Raw genomic sequence first — 21,934 nt, forward strand, 5'->3', positions numbered from 1 at the left:
GTCTATGTGCTGCTAAATCTCACAATTTTTACGAGACACACAGGTCTAATTTATCCACTGGTAAATCATGCATTACATTCAACAGTCTTTTTATAAATTAAAATTTAACAGTCTTTTTTACACAGCCATGTAATAAGTAAAGCTGCATGGTATGATAACCATCTATTTTCATCCCATAATATACCATGTATCGGGTTACCTTTGCAACCCTAGTGCACACATACATACATACACACACTCAGACCTATTGAGAACTTCTATAATTTTTCCCCATTTCATCCAATTGACTAATAGGTTAATGCAACAAAACTGTTCCTTGATAGCCAACCCCACAATAACCCTTCATCTTCTTCTTGTTTTCATTTGTAAATACACATCCCCCATAGTATCTGTTAATGGGTGGTGGTTGGGGGGGGTTCTTCTGGCTTCTTGTTTTTCCTTAAATCTCTACAGTAATAATTAAAACTCCGGCATGTTAATAATTAATGTTTTAATTAGGAGTGAATAATTAATCGAATTAGTCCGCTCTTTGAAGTGGTTGTCGTATTGTTGTAATACACAAACAAGCGAGTCATAAATAGATTTGCTCCTCAAAAGACCCTCAGCCCTAATGAGGCTGCTCGGGACTGTTAAGGAAAACGCCGGGTGAGAGAACGCCTGGAATACGCCAGCAGCTAGAAGCTCTGTGTGTATGAGAGTGTGAAGAGGACTTACATAGATTAGCCGTAACAAATGTATGTAGGTCCCATTTTTGGCGATAAAACTGGTCCCACCCACTGAGGCACAGACTCAACAGGACCTCCGAAGTGCACTGTGGTATGAGGCAAATATTAGCAGATCCTTTCATTTCAATTCTTTTTGTGAGCTGAGCCCTCCATGGATCACATCAGCACTAATGACCCCATTGCTGGTTCAGTGGTTGTCCTTTCTTGGAGCACCTACATAGTATATAGGATAGTAGATAGGATACTAACCACTGCATACCAGGAACTCCTTCTAAAATATCTCCTATCTTTGTGGAGATGTTAGACCTGGTTGCCCAACCATTATTTGCTAACGGTGAAAGTTGCTCAGATTCTTACATTTTTTTATTTTTTTTTTAGTGTCCAGCGTATTAACTTCAAGAATAAACTCTTCATTTGCTGCATTAGGCCAGGTTCATACGTCATCATACCTTGTCAAACACAATAATATTGCAAAAAATCCAGATTGCGAAATTGCAATATACTTAAAAGCAATCTATTTTGTATATGTTTTGCTGTTTACTATATTTACTTTTAATTATTTGTTTGCAGTTCATATGCATTCGCTTAATATGTTGAACTTTATATTTGTGGTACATTTTTGTTGTTACATTACTTTAATTTTGTTACATTTTTTTATTTTGTTACTGTAGTATTGTTTTGTACAAAATCAGGGTCTTAGTAAGTTACTGTTTTCAAAAAAAAATATTTCAACAGAATGTATGAAACTCATATTTTTTTTACTAAATAAGTCTTTAATATTTATTTTGTTGCAGAAATGTATTCTTGAAATTATGATAATTTTTGTAATGCAGTTTATTTTCATATCGCCAAGAATATCGTTCTCACAAATTGTTACGGTGTGCAGCAGCACACACAAGGTGGTAAAGGAAACATGAACACCTGGGGAAAGGTAACAAGGGTCCGGCGCTACAGATGAAACACAGGTAAAGGCACTAGACGGAGCAGAGACACAGAAGAACACATAGCAGAGCACATGGAGGAGATAAACAAACAGGAGGGCAGTAAAAACACAGAGACAGAACAGGTCAGACACGGAACAGGGCCAGGATGTGACACAAACATTTAGAAATGTTTAACCATTGCAGAATTTTTTCTACAAACCCTCCTCATTTCAGGGGCTCTAAATAATTGGGCATGAACGTGTTGTATTCACTGCAAAATCTTCCAAATACAAATGGCACACCTGGATCAAATCCAGACATTTAGACATTATCCAGACATTAGCCCATAGATCCCATAAAATAGCTTTTGGGATAATTTGTCCAAATACCTTTGAGTTGGTGGTATGTCTATGATGTATTAATGGTATATCTCTGATAATTCACCTTAAGTCGCCTTACCATGAGTATGTTGGCTATTATTTAGCCTTACTCACAAGATAACAACTCACAACTTATACAGATGGGATGCTCCAAAATTGTCTCCTGAGATAACACTGTATTTCATTGTCAGTATACCTATAGCTGTACCATGACTTCTGGATCTGCTGTCAGTGTCTTGGTCCATGTAAGACATCTTCCCATCAAGGCATCTCCACATTACGTTACAGCATCCATGCTTTAGCATGTTGGCATTGGGCATGGTTGCTTCAGAGCTTGCAAATGTATTTGCAATGCTTTTCTATCGAGATGCTACAAGCTGTTCCCATACAAATGCTTGCCTGTGTCACATCTGTACCATGTTGATGTACCATTAAATAGATGAAATTGCTAATTAGAAGGCGTGTCTGAATGCTTTTGCACATATAATGGGCCAGTTGGCCTAGTATGTTAGCGTAACATGCAACTGCAAGGTGCTGTTCATTTACAGCCTGCGTTTAATGTTGTAATGTTGTAATGTTTTAATGGGATGTGAAATCCCTCTTTAAGTCCATATAATCTCGAAGCAGCGTCAGCCTAAACTATGCGCTTGAGAAATGTGCAATAGGGCTAATGATCCTTGTTCCATTAAGTCCATTAGGTTGTAGCTTACTCAGTGAACTGGCGCAGTAGTTGCGGGGTAAGCTCTTTAACATCCAGCAGACATAAATCCTGCTAAATGTTGCTGTGTGACTTACTGATCTGCCATAAACCTGAACAAAAGGCAAACGAACGGCAGCCCTGGATTAAACGTCGCACGCTGGCCGGGGACAAGCAAGGCCATTGACCTGCTCTTGACAGCACACGGTCACTCCTGAGGGGGATTTGGAGAAGCATTGTGAATTGATATAGAGCATTTTTTTTCAAGAAATGTAGACCTACACCTAAATCTAATCTCATCCAATCAAATATATCTGTATAGAGCTTTTTATAACTAATGTTGTTACAAAGCAGCTTCATAGAAACCCTCTAATAATAATAATAAAAAAATGAAACATATAACCAGTTTTGAGCAGAGTAGCAATGAAAAACATCTTCAAAGGGGAGCGATTTTCCGCCAACATGGAACTGGCACTCTTCTGGTTTGCAAACCTAATTTTGAACCTTTCACCGCGATCCGGTGTTGTGCCGAATTCAGCACCACCGCCAAGAAAAACACCCCCTCCTGAGAGCGTAGTTCTAAGTAAAGTTAAAGCGGATTATCTTAGCTTTTATCAAAAAGTGCAGCACCCCCGCCAGGAAAAGCACCCCCTCACGGGAGACTCTGCAGGTGACATGACTATTTGTTACTATTTCTTAGGAGTCAGCGTAGCTTAGAAAAGCATGTTGGGTATTTTCATTTTCTAAAAAAAGTCAAAGCCAAGAAGGTTTACGTGCGCGCTCTAGAGAGGAGGTGCTTTTCCTGGCAGGGGTGCTGAATTTGGCACAACACCGGAGCGTTCCTGGTTCCGGTGTTGTGCCAAATTCAGCACCCCTGCCAGGAAAAGCACCTCCTCTCTACCGGACTGTGTTCACTGTGTTCACTGCCACTGTGCAACGCACTTTGTTGTTGACATGTGATGTGACATTTTGAGGGTTCCACTAAAACTGGTGGAAATGCAGGCTGGTTTGCTGAAAAGCACCATGGTTCTTATAAACACGAATAGAACTTTTCAAGAACCAGAGTTCTTTTGGTGGGAAAGCACTCAAGAAGGATCCTATCCCCCTCTGGTCAAGGTAACTTAAGCTCAGGTGTATAATCATAGTAGTGATATAGTCAAAGTAGTGATGAGTGCCAGAAGGTAACATAGACACGAAAGCATTCTGAAACAATGGCATCCATCTGCACCTTTGTCACCAAACCCAATTGATCGTGCACAAGTACCTTAATAACAGAACCGGCATCTCAGTTTACCATAATTTCATATTTCTGTAAACTCATGGCTCTGCAACCTTTATCAAATAGGAACCAAAATTGCTAAAAGCTAATTATATAAAGACTGCGAGATTAAAAGTTTGCAAGACTCTTTAGAAACTATAAGAAGTTGATAACTTTTAAACTTTTATTCAAAATGTAAACAAATAGTTACATTATAAATTACACTCAAGAAGCACTTCATTTGAAACACTCTGCAAATACTTAGCTAAGCATCTATTTGCTCTTTAAAGAGCTTAAATCCTTTATTGCATGAATTTTGGAATCATTTAGTTCAGAAAGGTTTTTCATTTTTGCCTGTCTGACCATCTTTAAACTGCTGTAGTTAATTATCTGCGCTTTCAACAGATTTTTATTGCTCGTCTTAACGAGCTAAACATGATTAATAATTAACATCCAATTACAGCATGCTCTTGCAAGCAATAACTGTCATTTTTAAGGGTTCATAAACTAGCAAACATTTAGGGTATCATAGAGGAGGATTACACTAGGGGCCTTTTGGTTATGTGTGTTTAAGTTATCTTGTTCTGTAAGCAAAGTTTGGAAGCAGAGGGAATATAATCAGTGTCTTTTTTTGACAACAATAAAGCTCCAGTTTGTAAATAGTAGGTAAGGAATTCCCTGTTCGATTGTTCACATCTTGTCATGTCATTATTAGTCAGCTTAATACATTTTAATATTTCCTGCTTCCTTGTTTTGTGTTTAATTTAATACTGTCTTGCTGCTCTTATTCCCAACACTGGGATTAAAAACAACAAAGCAGTCTTACATGTTCTTATAATTTAAAATACAAAAACTGATAATTTTTATATACTAGGAAGTTCTATAGCCTGAAATGTCTAATACTTTTTTTCTCTAATTAAGCTTAAACTAAAATATACTATTTCAAAGGTTAAAAGGTTCACTTAATTAATTGAAACAGACTAATATGAGACCACTTAAAAATGATGAGTTTCTTTGATTTTACTAAATTGAAAACCTCTAAAATATAATCAAGAGATGGATGATCACAAGCCATCAAACCAAGCTGAACTGCTTGATTATTATTTTTTTTTTTGCACCATGTGGCATATCGTTATCCAAAAGCAGTGTGTAAGACTGGTGGAGGAGAACATGCCAAGATGCATGAAAACTGTGATTAAAACCAGGGTTATTCTACCAAGTATTGATTTCTGAGCTCTTAAAACTTTCTCATTTTCTGTAAATTAAATGCTCTAAATGACAAATTTCATTTCAGAGAAATGTTGTCTGTAGTTTATAGAATAAAACAACAATGTTCATTTTACACAAACATATACCTATAAATAGCAAAATCAGAGAAACTGATTCAGAAACTGAAGTGGTCTCTTAATGTTTTTCCAGAGCTGTGTATCAGTGCTTATGATAAGATAGATCAATGCAGTTTGAATGACTCAATGTTACCATAAATATCAAAAGAGATTTTCTTGATCGTATCAATTGAACCACAGTCTGGTTTGTCTGCAGCGTGAAAGCACTTTTCTAGATGGTTCAGATTTTTGGAGGAGAGGAAGCTGAGGCAGGTTATTGTAACCCATTAAACAGTAGAAGATGAAAAAGAACTGGTGCGCCAAAGTCATACAAACTATGAAAAAAAAAACATTTGGGATTACATAGCAAACACAAAAGTGTTAAACAAAACTGCAAACATTTTATATTTTATCTTAGATTCTTCAAAGCAGCATCTCTTGCTTAGATGACAGTTTTACACTTTACATCTTGGCTGGACTTTCTCAGTCAGCTTTATGAGGTAGAGTCACCTGTGCTGGCTTTCAGTTAACAGCTGTGCTGAACTTGTCAAGAGTTAATTACTTGAATTTCTTGCTTTCTTAATGTGTTTGAGAGCATCATTTGTATTATGAAGAGGTAGAGTTGGTGTAATACAGTCAGAAAGCCTATCTGCATAATGTTCTTATCAATACTATTGCAAAAAAATACTCAACTAAGTAAAGAAAAAAATCACTAAGAAATTAAGGTCAATCAATTACAGAAATTACAAGATAGATAGATAGATAGATACTTTATTGATCCCCGGGGGGAAATTCTTGATAATATAACTAAGAAGTGCAGTCACAGAGACCATCAAAAACATTTTAGGATGAAACTGGCTCTCATCAGTACCAGCCCAGGAAAAGACTTTTGATGTAGTAAAACATGATAAAAAATTACTTACCTTTGTTGAATAGCACACCTCTGCTCTCCCACAGCTTTCTGAGGTCCAGTAATTTTGTGCTTTTTGCCGCTTTGGGCATATTTTGCCCTGATAAATCGGCGTACCATATGTCTGTCTTTGTTAAAGAGCATAATACAAAGTATTTCAGAATGCAAGCCTGCATTTGTAATTTATGACTGCATCCTGAATCATTACTACATCTCTGCTTTTTGTAACAAATCAAACTGTGTAAAAATCGAGTAAAATTATTATTATTGTGATTATTATAGGTGTATTAAACAACTTCCTCTGTACAAATATGCGGAGTCTATGTATATACATCTATGTCATTATCAGTACAATGATGGCAGCACCCAGAGGTTTATCTGCGCTGTGGGATGTAAACAGTGATTTGTAATAAGCTTACTGTGCACTTTATTAGGTTATGGAGCTACTTTGAGCCTGGATAACGGTGTAAAAAAAGCAATTTATCAGGACAAATTAAGCCAAAAGTGGGTGTTGTAAAGAGTGCTAGGCAAAAAGCACAAAATGACTGGATCTTAGAAAGCTATGGGAGAAAGGAGGTGTGCCATTCAACAAAGGTAAGTACTCTTTATCATGTTTTACTACATCAAAAAGTCAATTTTACACTGGAGTTTTCCTTTAAGTTACTACTTGATTCCTAATAGGTTCCTCCATAGTGTTGATGACTTCAGTATTCATTTACAATGTAGAAAAAATAAATAAAACCAATACAAACCGGATCAAATGTACAACATGTACAAACACTGCTAACTAAAATGATGGATGAGCAATGTAAAGAAATGTGGCTTTTAAAAAGATGATGGGGGGGGGGGGGGCATCCTTAGGTTAGGTAGATTTTAACAGTCAGCACCTATGTCAGGCTCTGCTTTCCCACCTGCCCCATCCCCCTCTTACATCTGTGCCACATTTATAGCTTTCCTTCACATTGCATTAACTAGTATATTACTCCAAACCATATTCTAACTCAAACTAATTTCAAATTAAATTGTCCTTAATTCTCTTTTTAAAACCTCGTCTGACATTCTAAACTCAGCACAGTTCAGCACAGTAAGCTCTAGTTATTACCACCTAGCTGCTGCTGGTGGCAGTGTGTGAACGGTTGGCAGAAGAATGCTGTAGGCAGTATGGCACACTCAGTGTGAGCCACTCGCCGTAGTTTCTGTGTCAGTAGCGTGTGCAGCCTGTCAGCTGTCATGTCCTCTCTGCATTGTTTGTACGTTTATCTCTGCCTGGTCAGGAAGATGGTGGAGCCAGCCCTCAAGCAGCGAGAGTGACTCACAAGCACAAACCTAAATCTCTGTGTAGCTTCTTTATCATAGGTGGATTAAGGACAATATAAATGAAGTGGCCCTATGTTGTCCAAGATCCAAACACAGGCTTAGCATTGTTTCTAACATGTCTTGTTTGTAGACTTGCCCCACTGCCCCAAATCCAGGGTTCCTTTAGGTCCTTAAAATGGCTTAAAATCATTTTTTTCACCATTATCCAGCTCAAAGTAGCTCCACACCTTATTGCTATAATCAGGAGAGCTCTGACATTTAAAACTAGGCATTAATAACTTAAAAAATGCACAAGAAGCTTATTAAAAACCACTGTTTACATCCTATAACACTAGCTTCAGCTCCGGAAGCCACCATCACTGAACTGACAATAGCATTGACATATATATATACACACTATACTACACTGTAACAGTTACATGGAACTCCTTGAAGGCAAACACAGACAGGATGTGGAAAAGCTTCTTCCCACAGGCCATCAGCGCTCTCAACCAGGACATCACCTAAAACTAACCAAATGCTTAAACAACCTAGGCATATTTGAAGAACACTAAGGTACACTATGCTTACAAAATGTTTTAGCAAACCCCCTTATTTTGCTTACTGCATTTTTCTCACATTTTAAATTAATCATTGGCATTCATATGGAGATCATTTCATACTTTTTTTCTTAACTCTGTTGGTGTCTAAGCTTTCTAGGACCTGGCGTCCACATGTGTGGACATCACATTTTGGGTATTCTAGACCACAACACTAAATTTCTCTACAAGGCCCTGGTGGTGGCCGAAGAATTGTAACACTTTACAATTTCGATTTTCGATTTAATGAACAGTAAATAAAGTAAATGTTTGTTTTTTACTTTGTTATTTCTTCGTGTTGAAGCAGCACTTTTGCATTCAGGCAAAAAGTGATGCTGTGTTCAGTCACAGAATAAATGTTTTGCCCATCATTACAAATAGTGAATTGTGTTCTATCTTAACATAAAACTAAAGTCCTCATATGTGGACATCATTTTTCTCAGAAACTACAACATGTAAAAACATAATTATTTGTTTTTACACTAATCAGGTGCCAATTAGCCAAAATAGCAAAGAAAATTTTAAAAATGCAGTTTGGGTCTTAGGAGGTTAATGAGTGTTGCACCTTGTGCTGAACAGTTTTTCCCCATATGAGCAGATGAAAGCATTCCAATCAGCCATTTACATGCAATAAAGTTAGAAGTAGCACTTAATGGCAAACCATCCACCCCTCTGACGTCTGTTTCTCTCTCTGTTTCTGTTAGTTTAGTTGTCTTGTGGGGACTAGTGTCCCCAAAGCACCACAACAACAAAGACGTTAATAAAAACTAACAAAATGCTGGCGAATAAATGATGTATTAAGCACAATAGTGTGCATACTTAAACAAAGTCTACTGTGATGAGTCTCTGTGGCTCTGCTGAATTCACAGGCTTTTTTTTTTTTGGCTTCTGACATTTTTAAATGAAATCTGGAGTGTGCATGTTAATAAATGATGAAGTGAGAGCAATAGAGCGTATACTTGAATGAAAGGGTCTTTGAAGAGCCTCTTACAGTAAATTAGATCTAATACATAAACAGGCTCCTCAAATTCTAGATGACATCTGCTGTGTGATGATAAATGCCAAATAAAGAATAGAGCTTTATTGTGTATACCTGGATGAAATCCTTGATTAAAACTCTAAATTAGTAAAGGTTGCGACCAGAAGCAAACAAACAAAAATGCAGAAAATGTCTCTTTACTTTACTTTGAATTTAATTTGATTGCAGACAGTCTGGACAACTTTGTTAATTTGTTAATATACATCTATTCCAGCATTTTAGGCCTGCAACATACTGGGGGCAGTATAGGACAGGAAATATGGGAAAGCAAGAAAATAATTATGTGATTTCAAACTTTGAATAGTAAAAATAGTATCCACAAAAAGATGAGTTGTTTAAGAACAATAAAGGAAAGAGCATCTTCAGTTTGTTTATGAATGCATGAGAAATAGATAAAAAAAAGCCATATGCCTTATGCTAACCCTGTACAAAAATGCTGTCGACCTTTCTTGGCTGGGAGGCATCTGGGATGGACCAGCACACAGAGAAAATGTGTATTGTGTTCAGAAGAATCAGTATTCCAAAGTTATTTTTAAGGAAATGGATGCTGCGGCTTTAGACCATTGTTCTAGAAAAGGACCATCCAGACTGTTATCAGCAACAAGCATTATTCTAGTATGTACACTCTTAGATCGTATAGCAACATACAATATGTTGCTTTCACGTTGAATTCTTTTCTTGCGTGTTTCATGAAAACAATGCTAAACTTCATGCTGCACACACTACAAAAGCATCTTGTTCTAGTGTATAAGCCCATAGGGCCTATTTGTTAGCATGCTCAAGTACACAAACATACGAATAACACAGAAAAGGAATTGGCTTTAACTGGGAAGAGTGTAAGAAAGAACAAGAACAAGACAGGGAGAGAGAGAGAGAGAGAGTCTCATCAGAAGGGGTTGAAAAAAACATGTTAAAGAGGGCCGAATAGAGTTCAATAGGGGCAAGAACAGAAATGTAAAAAAAGTAAAGTAGGTTTTTTTCCTAATTATGTTACTATTGAATGTTCTTGACTGGGATATAAAACTGTTAGCTATAAAATAACTAATAAAACACTAAAGTTACAATATTAAAAATGACTTTAAGATAAATAGCAATACTCATAATAAATCCGTTATAAACTAAATACTAAGTCATACACTCATAGTTGTGGTGCTATTAGCTTCAAACCTGTGCCAGACATACAGTATACGTATTTTGGGCTTGTTTAAGCTTCCTAAGGGTGGGTTTTTGATGGAATTTGGGCTGGATATTTTGTTGGACCTGGCAACCCTGCATGCTGTGGTATGGAGGGCATGCACTGCAAACACTAGACAAAACTAGACAAAATATATGCAAATTAAGACAAATATATGTGTATTAAGCAACAAAATCTGCCAATGGAGTAAGCAAATTTTTCTGAGTAAGATTTCTTACCAAAAGCTATGGGAAAGTCTCAAAATGAGTGAAGTAACACCTAAATCAAGCAAAATAAAAGTCACTGTTTTTGGACACAAGAATCAGAATAACTTGATTGCTGCTTGATTGTGCTTATTTTGAGATCAGATTACTTAAAATAAGGTACAAATTCTAAGTAAGAATGATTAAGATAATCATCCCTAAAATAAGCAAAATAATCATACACTTACAATGCTTAGTAAGACAAAAAGTCTAATCAGAGAGGAAAATAAGATTTATTCCCTTAAATTTAGAAAAATTCACTTGCTAAGGTTTAGTTTATTGCAGTGTGGGAGAAATTTGAAATTTGATACATTGTGATGCTTACTTTGTACTACTGCACATGTAGATGTGTTTAAAGGAAGAATGGGAGAACATGACACTTGAAACACTTCATTGTTGAGTATCTAATGGGTCAGAGTGTGAGTTGTAGGCTTGAAATGTCTAAATGTAAAAAAGTAAATGAAAGAAATGTTTATTTTTTTTGTGCATTTTTTACACTGTTCTAAGCTTTTCTGATTTGGGGTTGTACACAAATACTATTTAAAAAGTACCTGTACCTTGCTTTCCTCATATTCCAGCCTCTCGGGGGTCACTATAAGGAGCTTGAACTTAATCACAGCAAGCACCAAAACCCTGTGTTCAAAGTACGACCATCTCTCCTGACCTTCGTATTGTTTTCTACACCCTGCTGCTCAACGGCTGCTGTAACCGAAGACCAGCATGACTGGTGGACGACTGGAATTGTCAGTGGAGGCGTGTTGTAATGGCTTATGCAATCATGTGTATTGTGAATACGTCGATCATCTCAGCGGAAGCACAGGCAGCGCTGCAGTATTGAGCGCTGTTTAAACACTCTCGGGATAAAGGCTATGAAATCTATGGACAAGATAATGTGTCTGCAGCTAAGTGACTCCTGTGCTGTTACATAGGCCCATAGGGCCCATGCGTTAGCATGCACGAATACACCAACATACAAATGAACACAGCTATGATAAAGAAGCTGAAATGGAATATTTGCCACCCTTTTTTTGGATTTGTTCATGGATGAAAATGTGCTTGCTGTTGCAATGACTCCAGTAGTTTCAGAGGGTCTAATGGTTAAAATGAGTGGTAACACTTTGGAACTTATTCATGTCTTATTTTGTACTTAATAAAGCCTTAATTAGACATTTGTCAATTATTTATTCACTACTTATTAGGCTTTATTCTGTGTTATTTTGTTATTGGTGCTTAATTAGGGGTCTGTTATGTGGAATCGATTAATAACAGTTATGTTAGCACCCTGTTAAGCAGATTAGATTATTAAGCATTAACTATTAGCTAATTCTACATGTTATTAATGTATAATTGGCAGCAGTTTGATCTATGTGAGTTTGGTAAGGTTATGGCTGTGCTGGAGTTTATTGAGTTAATAAGGGGTTAATAAGTCACTAATAGACCAAGATGTGCACCATATTTTAAAGTTAGATTCTGTTCATCACTAATTAGACACTAAAAAGAACTGAATAAAATATTTAATCAATCACAGACCCCTATTTAAGCACCAATAACACTTACACAGAATAAAGCCTAATAAGTAGTGAATAAATCGTTTAAAAATGTCTAATTAAAACTCCACTAGGTAGGATTGAGATTTTGTGCTCGTGGGCTCCCCCTACAGTTGTAGAGTGTAATAAATGTTTCAGGTGGATTAGTTTCTCTTTCTCGTTTTCTGGCTTTCACAGACATATTTGGTCTCTTTCCAGCTTCTGCCAGAGTGTCTGTATGTTAATTAGTCCTTGTAGAACGGTTAGAAATAAAGGTCGGAAAGCAGGTCGCAGTTCTCGCGAGCGTTGGTTGCGGCCACCTCGAAAAACTTACAGAGTCTGGTTTGAGATCAGAGGAGCTCTGGCACAGACGCGAAAGCACCGCTATTCCTCCTATTACACCTCAATGCAGCGCTGCAGTGGGTTTCAAGCTATAATTTTACTTTTTTAAAAAGGTAAAGATCAAGGAAATCCTGGTGTCACACCTTCCAATGCCTCTACAGACTTGTCCACCTTCACAAACTCCAACTCCCAGAATGCACCTCTCAGTCATGTGTCTCAGCCAGCCAGTCAGCACCTGATTGTTAGATCAGCTTCACCTGTGTTCTTTGTGTCTGTGCAGTTTTTTGTAAAGTATTGCCCCTGTTTTTCAGATGAATACAGAGCGTTATTATTTTTTTTTATCTGTTTCTGTGTATTTTTATAATTGTATTTTTTGTCTTTTGTCTCTGATTTTGTCTAGCCCTTTTGGATAGTTATTTTGGATGTTTTTGATCTGGTTTTGACCCTTATTTCTTGTTGTTTATCCCTTTTAGACTGTGATTTGGCTTTAACATTTTGGTCAGTTTCTGGTTTGCACCTTTGCTTGTACTCAGGCCAAGTTTGGTGGTTTAGCTCTAATTATTAAAGCTACTTTTACTGCATTTTTACTGCACGTCTCATTCCTGTCTGTGGCGTCACAATTGGCCATGTAGATTTTTTATATCTTGTTCATTAGCTGATCTTAGGGTTGCAAAAGTAAATTCCCAGTACCTTTCAATGGGAACTTTAGCTGAGCATCTTGAAATTTTAATGGATATTTTAGGAATTATTTGGAATGAATAGAAAATATTAGATAATTTGAAGGAACTATATCATACACTATTATCAATGTACATTTTTATGTCAACAGCAGACAAGAAAACATAACAATACAAGTAATAACTATGACACATAGTTGCAAGCAGAATGCTTAATTATTTCTTTAAACAATAAAAATTTAAACCAGAAAACAATTAAAAGAACAATCAATATCACTTCAATTTATTCCATTTATTACAGCAGGTTGTACAGGCCCTGGATATCACACTACCACCACCATGTTTTACGTTCTGTATGATGTTCTTTTTCTGAAAGAATGTGTTAGTTTTACGCCAGATGTAACAGGACACACACCTTTCAAAAAGGTCCACTTTTGTCACGTCAGTCCAAAGAACATTTACTCAAACTCCTGGGGATCATCAAGATGTTTTTTTTTTTTAATCAAAATATGAGATGGACCGTTGTGTTCTTTTTGGTCAGCAGTGTTTTTTTATATTGGAACTCTCCCATGAAGACCATTTTTGCCCAGTCTCTTTTTATTATTGAATCATTAACAATGACCTTAACTAACTGAGACAAGTGAGACCTGCAGTTCTTTTAATGTTTTTCTGGGTTCTTTTGTGACCTCCTGGATGAGTCGTCCATGCCCTTTTGGAATAATTTCGGTCAGCCGCCCACTCCTGGGAAGGTTCATCAGTGTTCCATGTTTTCTCCATTGTGAATAATAGCTCTCATTGTGGTCTGCTGGAGTCCCAAAGCTTTAGAAATGACTATGTAAGCTTTTCCAGACTTATAGATGATCAGTGACTAAATATGTGCTCTATAGGCTTCTGCTGTAACCACTGGATTACTCAAGCAGTTCCATATGTTTAATCACCATGCACATGATTTGACTCCTAGGAATCATTGTACACCTTTCTCTCTTTGTGTGAATGAAACTGTGGGCGAGAGAAAAGAGAGAGAGATAGAGAGAGAGAGTGAGTAAAAGGAAAGAGGTCTTAAAAGACAGAATTGAGTTCACACAAGATTGAGTTCACACAGCAGGGAAGAGAAAGAACGACAGACTGGGGAGAGTTGGAGGAGATGAAAATAGAAAGGGAGGTGGAGGGAGGAAGGAATGAATGTGGGTGGGGTTTGTGGTGGTGGTGATGGGGTGGGGGGCTCTATAATGAATTAATGTGTCATTAGCGGAACAGGGGGAGAAGTTTTATCAAGTGAAGGAGATTAACTTCAGGAAGGCACGGACACTCCTGTCAGCAATTCGCCAGCATCTCGACCCATATCTTAATGAAAACGGTCTCTCGGCTCTGCCTGCCAACCACACACACACACACACACGCTTGTGCACAGATCCACACTTCCATTCCCAGCTCACTCCACTTATTGAACGGTGTTTACTGATGCTTTATTTATTTATTTCTCTAATTCGCCCACTTTTTTTTAAACGCATTTGCTGTGATTACTGAAGCAGAACTTCAGAAGGCCAGACTCAGCTGCTCTCTCAGGGTGTTGTCCAGCACTGAAAATGTTTCTGTTCATTTAAAAGACTAATATAGACCTATAAAATAAAGGAGTTTGAAGTAATTTGTAACTATTGTTAGTTTCATAAGTATTGGTAATGTTCACTCTTCAGCCTATACAATCCATGTATGAAAATTAGGCTGCAAAACAGTCTTACAGTCTAGAATTATTAAAATGAATGGGTGCGTTACAGTTGAGTCATTTTATTACATTTATTGTACATATTTTCAGCTCTACTGAGCATATAGGAGCACTCTGTACTTCTATTATTACAGGCTGTAGTATTTATGTTGCTCTGCATACTTTACTATCCTCCTTTCACCCTGTTTCCCAGTGGTCCTCAATGGTCAGGACCCCATAGAGCAGCTATTATTTGGGTTGGGGACCAGTGCTCCCATCACTGCAGATGCAGCAGTGCTGCTGGAGTTTTTAAACACTCCTACACACAGTAGTTGGTCAATTTTGTAGATCTAATGTGTCTCTATTCCTTCATCAGTGTGCAAAAATGCATGTTCTTAATTTTCATACAAATTTCATACAGTACCAGTCAAAAGCTTGGACACAGCTTAACATTTAATGTTGAAATGAATAAAGAATTCACCCAGACTTTGAAATATCACATAAGGAATTATGTAGTAAACTTGTGGTTTCTGAGGCGGGTAACTCTGATGAACGTATTCTGTACAACAGAGCTAACTCTTGGTCTTCTTATCTTGTTTTGGTCTTCATGAGAGCCAGTTTCATTGTTACTTTTTTGATGGTTTTTGTGACCGCAATTGAGGATGCTGAATTTTGAATTAGAACATAGTCAAATAGGGTTATTCACCGTATACCAACTCTACCTCTTCACACCTTCACAACTGATGCTCTCAAACACATTAAAATGGCAAGATATTCAAGTAGTTAACTCTTGACAGATTCAGCACAGCTGTTAACTGAAAGCTGATCATTCCAGGTGACACTACCTCATAAAGCTGACTGAGAAAATCCAGCCAATATGTACAAGACTGTCATCTAAGCGAGAGGGGCTAATTTAAAGAATCTAAAATATGACACATAATCTGGTTTAACACTTTTTTCTTTACTTAATAATACCATATGATTTTCTTCATAGTTTGGATGACTTTAGGAGTAATCTACAATGCACAAATGTGATACTTAATGGAAACTCCTGACTGGTATCGTGCATAAAGCTAAATTTACTCAATTCATGTGATGCACTGATTTTAAGTGGCAGATCAACGAAATGAAAATGACACATGGTTTTCAAATCTGAAAGAGTGACGTGCAAAAGTATTCAGCCCCCTTAACTCTGAACCCCCTAAATAAAAACCAGTGCAATCAACTGCCTTCAGAATCACTTAATTAGTTAATAGAGAGCAGCTGTGTGTAATTTAGTCTCAGTATAAATATAAACACCTGTTCTGTGAAGCCCTCAGTGATTTGTTAGAGAACACTAGAGAACAAACAGCACCATCAGGATCAAGAAACTCACCAGGCAGGTCTGAGTTAAGTATAGTTGTGGAGAAGAAGTTTAAAGCAGATTATACAAAATCATATCACAAGCTTTGAGCATCCCCAGGAGCACTGTTCCATCCATCATCCAAAAATGGAAATTGTATTCCAACAACTGGCCATTCACCCAAACAGACAGATCAAGCAAAGAGTGCACAGATCAGAGAAGCTCCCAAGAGGTCCATGGTCACTCTACAGCAGCTACAAATTGCTGCGAAAGGTGGCTTTATTAAGTATTGTTATAGAGGGATTGAATACGGTGACAAAATGTGAAAAGGCATGCCACTGTATACCAGGCTTTATTTTCTGTACATTAATTAGCATCACTCTCCCATGTTACCCCCTAGGGCAGGAGTGGGCAATAGGCAGTCTGTGGCCTAGATGTGGCCCGCAAGCATGAAACATCTTGCATGTGAGGTTGTTTGAACTATAATGAACGATAATGAACAAATTAAAGAATAAAATGCTTCTCTGGTGAGCTTTTGTTTACATACCTCCCCTGTCTCCCCGTCCTTGTTTCTTTCCGCCCATTTTTGGGCTCCCAATCTCCTTATTAGGGCATGTTATTTTCCCCCAGCCGTGTCCCAAAAACTAGCCAGGGCAGTGTTAGTGTATTGGACCATGACCCAGACAACACGGGTTCGATCCCATGTGAGGAGCTGTTTATTTATTTATTTATTTATGTTTATTTATTGATTTTTTCTTTTCTTCATGGGTTTATCTGTTTTGAGATCAGCTGTTCTGCAATTGTGTTCAACAACCCTCTGGGCTGGAGAGCTATTAATCTGTAGCGCTCCATCCCATTACACTTCATTTTACAAAACAGAATTTTTTTTTAAAATATCAAACTTATTTGGCGACCCCTGCTCTAGGGACTAAGTCAGGACCTCCTTGGTGGTTGCGACCCCTAGGTTAAGACCTCCTGCTGTAAACAAACACTGAAGGACTTCAGCAGAACTTCAGACACTAATCACGCCCTGGCTGACTGACTAGACATAAACACAATAATAAGGAAGGAACTGAGCATTTAATTTTTCACTAAACTGTTCCACATTAAAGAGATGCCCGCGACCTCTGCTTTCTTCTCGCCCATTTTTAATTAAAGGCCCTCCTAAACTCATTTCCTGAGAGTGGAGGAAGAGGAGGATTAAGGCTGAGGAGCGGAGGGAGTGGAAGGAGCGATGTGAGGATGAAGCGGCTAATTTTTCTCTGCTGATCAGGGAGACAGTGTTGGGAAACGTCAGGCATTTGTCACAGGTGTGAGGTTTGGAGATGTGTGTGTGTGTGTGTGTGGTGGTGATGCCTCAGTGAGGTAATGAAAGAATACGCTAAACGTCCGAATGATGGATGGAAGAGTAGCTGGGATATAAACTGGATTATAAACGTTCCTATGCTGCTATACGCTGAAGTCTGAGGCATGGGCAGATGCACTGTTTATGTGGTTGAGGTGTCATTTATATAGCACGCTGTTCACACACGTAGACACACACACACTGAGCACTGTGAGTGACTGCAGCAGTGTTACAGACACCGCAAAATCTCATCAGAGCAGTGGAGCAGAAGACTGTCGTCATTCCGAGCCAACCCCAGGAGGAGGGAGAGAGAGAGAGAGAGAGAGATAGAAAGACAGAAAAAAAAGAGAGAGAGAGAGTCTAATATGGAGAGAATGGGAGATAACATTAAAAACAGAAAGATGCGAAAGTGTCTCTGTGAAGCAATAGATGAGACATTACCTCAGGTACATTAGATTAGGTGTGTCTTCATGAATATATGTGTGTGTGTGATGGATGAGTGAGCACAGAAAGAGGATCATTAATATGGAAATATATTTAAAATAAATAAATATATATATATAAAAATGACATACACTTTTGGCCCATACAACCATTGCATTGTTCAGTCTTGAGGAAATGTTTTTTGGGTGGTGCTTTATTGACAGTGAGCCAACACACACACACACTCACTCAACACACACACACACACACACACACACACAGATCCAATAGGTATAGGCTGAGTTCTTCTCCTTCTCTGTAAAACATGCAGCAGTGCTGCCACACAGTGGTGAACATGAGCATGTACGGCGCACCAATTTTTCACCTCTCTAGTGCTCTCTCTCTCTCTCTCTTTTGCTCTATCTCTCTCTCTCTCTCTTTCTCTCTCTGGAGGAAGTGCTATGATTAGCTCTCTCCAGGAGTCGTCACCATCTGCCAAGGTCAGGAGCTCTTATCAGGCCGACTGCAGCTGTCTGACCAGTGCAACACACTCACGCACACACACACATACACACACACACACACACACACACACACACACACACATATACAACACAACATGACAAGCACAACAGAGTAGGAGAGTTGAAGCGAGAGAGAGAGAGAGAGAGAGAGAGAGTGTAAAAGAGAGAGAGTTAAGAGCTAAAGGGAGTACAAGATGGACTGATTATGGAGTGCAGAGAAATGATTAAAAACAAGAAAGAAACAGGCGAGTGGAAGTAGGGGGCTCACAAGTGAGAAAGAGTGATGGGAGGGTGGGTTTGGATCTTGGGGTTAAAAGAGATAAAAGAGTGTAAGAGTACAAGAAAAAAAGAAGGTTAAAGTGAAAGAATACGAGAGTGACAGCCTGTAATGCTGTGTGTCAAAACCCTGCTGTGTGCATATGAGTGTGAGTGATAAGTGAGTATAGCTTGAGTATATGAGACTGTAGCCTGTATGTTTACTGTCTTAAAACAAGCTAAGTGAGGCGAACCGCTAGCTAATATCTCCCTGGCTTACCAGAACACTCAGGGTTCCTCAGTGTAGCGCTGTCGGGCTGCATTTACTAGCGCTAACAGCAGCTAGCTTACCAGAACACACAGGGTTCCTCAGTGTAGTGCTGTCGGGCTGCATTTACTAGCGCTAACCGTGGCTAGCTTACCAGAACACTCAGGGTTCCTCAGTGTAGCGCTGTCAGGCTGCATTTACTAGCGCTAATTGCAGCTAGCTTACCAGAACACACAGGGTTCCTCAGTGTAGCGCTGTCGGGTTGCATTTACTAGCGCTAATTGCAGCTAGCTTACCAGAACACTCAGGGTTCCTCAGTGTAGTGCTGTCGGGTTGCATTTACTAGCGCTAATTGCAGCTAGCTTACCAGAACACTCAGGGTTCCTCAGTGTAGTGCTCTCGAGCTGCCTTTACTAGCGCTAACTGCGGCTAGCTTACCAGAACACTCAGGGTTCCTCAGTGTAGAGCTGTCGGACTGCCTTTACTAGCGCTAACTGAGGCTAGCTTACCAGAACACTAAGGGTTATTCAGTGTAGTTCTGTCAGGCTGCCTTTACAAGAGTTAACTGAGGCTAGCGCTAGCAGTGAGCTGCTCATAATGCTGCTTAGTGGAAATCTGGAAATCTAAGCTTACTGTAAATAAATGGATGTGCTTTACTCACCCAAATAAACCATTTTTTAGGAGAGAAATATGCATAGATTAACATCCAGCACTTGTTTGAGTTTAAAATATATATTTTTAAGAATTACATTTTTGTTTACTTAGCTTAGCTTTGTCTAACTTAGTTATTGTGAGTGATAAGTCCACACTGTGATAATGAATGAATCGGCATGGGTTGCTGTGGTATCAAAGTCAGCATCTATTACTAACCTGGATTTGATAAGTTTGCTGTTTGTTGTGTTGTTACTGATACAAACGACATGTTCAAATCTAAGAATTATCTTGATCTTGAATTATCTTGATTTTAATCACATTTTATATGTTTCTAGCTGTCAAGACTATCAAAAATCAATCTGGAGACAATCTATATATGCCATAACCTTTTGTTTGATACACAAAAGCGCTTTACTCACCCAAATAAACAGTTTTCAGAAAAAAAAAAATTTCTTTGAGAGAAAGTCATTTTTTTTGTAAGAATTACCGTTTTGCATACTCAGCTTAGCTTTACTTAACTTAGGTAGCTACCCCCCCCCCCCCTAAATTAGAAAGAAAACAGGACGCCACCCAGCAGTACAAAAAGTTACAAAGAAAATGAATGTGGATTATTTTTGTTGTGCATTAGAGGTGTAGTGATACAAAAAGGTTTTTTATTTAAAAATTAAGAAAGCAAAAATATAAAATAAGGATGTATGATGATCAAAAAGAAATTCATTGAGCAATACCTTAAATACTAATTGATTGAATAAATTTATTGCGAAGATATAGAAAATGAAGTCTCAGCCAGGTCACTTTTGACCCATGTTGCGCATTAAAGGGTTAAATATGAACAAAATAATAAGAACACTGTTTTTAAAGATTTTAAGAACAAATGAAAAGTATTATTATTATTATTTTAAATTAATTTTATGTTAAAGTCTTTCCTCACTAACTACAAACACTGGGTCAGCAAAAATGATTGAGGTCAGGTCCATAAATTGCTTGATAAATCAAAAAAGCTACAGTAGTTATTGTGACAAGTCTAGTCCATACTATCTTTACCAGACTAAAACTCAACCTGGATACAATCTGGATTCAGCGTAAATCAGTGTGAACACACCATGTGTATGCCGTGTTTATGCCTGCCTGCGTGTGTGTGTAGGTCACGGTCCTACACGGCTGAACGCCTCCTACTGGTGTGAGCATCACACTGCTGAGGTTCACACATGAATGACACACACTCTGACACAAACACAGTGGCGGAGGTTTGATCTTGAAAGAATCCTTTGAAAAGCAGCATCAGGGGAGCGATATTTAGTCTATGTGTGTGTATGCGTGTGTGCGTGTACATGTGTGAGAGTGTGTGTACGTGTGATGTGAATGTGATGGGAATTTGAGTGCAGGAACTGTGCATTGCTCTTTGGTGTGACATGAAAAAAGGGAAGGGGGTGCATTCAGTGACTAACTCCCAGGTGAGCATATATAGATGTGGCACTCTGCATGCAGTCAGAATGCTGTGCTTCTTTCAGAAGAGTAGATAAAAATGTGGGCTTGATAATAGTGAACGTTCACTGTTGGATACATTGGTTCACTTTTGAAGGTTGTCCTAGATTCAAAAACTGTATTTATCTTTATTAATTTAAATGTTATGACCTCAAAGCTAAAGAAAACCCTAAATAATGAAAAAAGAAAGAGTTGGATAAACTTGTTTAATTGAAAGAAAACTTTAGTACACTTTTTGTCCCCAAGTTTTTTTTTATTAGTGTTTAAAAATCTGGTAATGGAAATGTAGCACTCTGGCAAAGACATTTCTGGGGGAAACCACCTTGCTAACATATAGACATACATATAGTGTGTACTTATTAATATTCTCACTTGGCTTAGTTTTTTTACAGGTAAAATTTTGATTTTGATAAAGAATGATGTTTTTGAATGGAAAGTAACTGTATGGTGAGTTTTTTTTTTTTTGCTCGATGAGTGTACATTGTTCTTTGGAACAATTCAGCTGTAAATATATAAACAAATGAATAAACATCAGTGCATTATGCCCTCTACCCACACACTCTCCAAAGTTCCAAGAGCCGAGAGCCTGTGCCGACTTTTTTTTTTTTTTCCTTTTTTTCTATGGGTTTCTTCCTTCATACGGTAGTGCGGTGTCGAGATAAGAGGCGTCTAGACGTATAAAATATGGATGGCTTCCATTGTGATCCGGTGCACGGCAGCATTGTGAGATGAAACGGAATGAATCTAGCAGGTGTAAGAAATGCAGGGGGTTCCAGTGCCAAACAATGCCTTAATATTTAAC

This window comes from Astyanax mexicanus, chromosome 13 (assembly GCF_023375975.1).
Source record: "Astyanax mexicanus isolate ESR-SI-001 chromosome 13, AstMex3_surface, whole genome shotgun sequence".
Lineage (NCBI taxonomy): Eukaryota > Metazoa > Chordata > Actinopteri > Characiformes > Acestrorhamphidae > Astyanax > Astyanax mexicanus.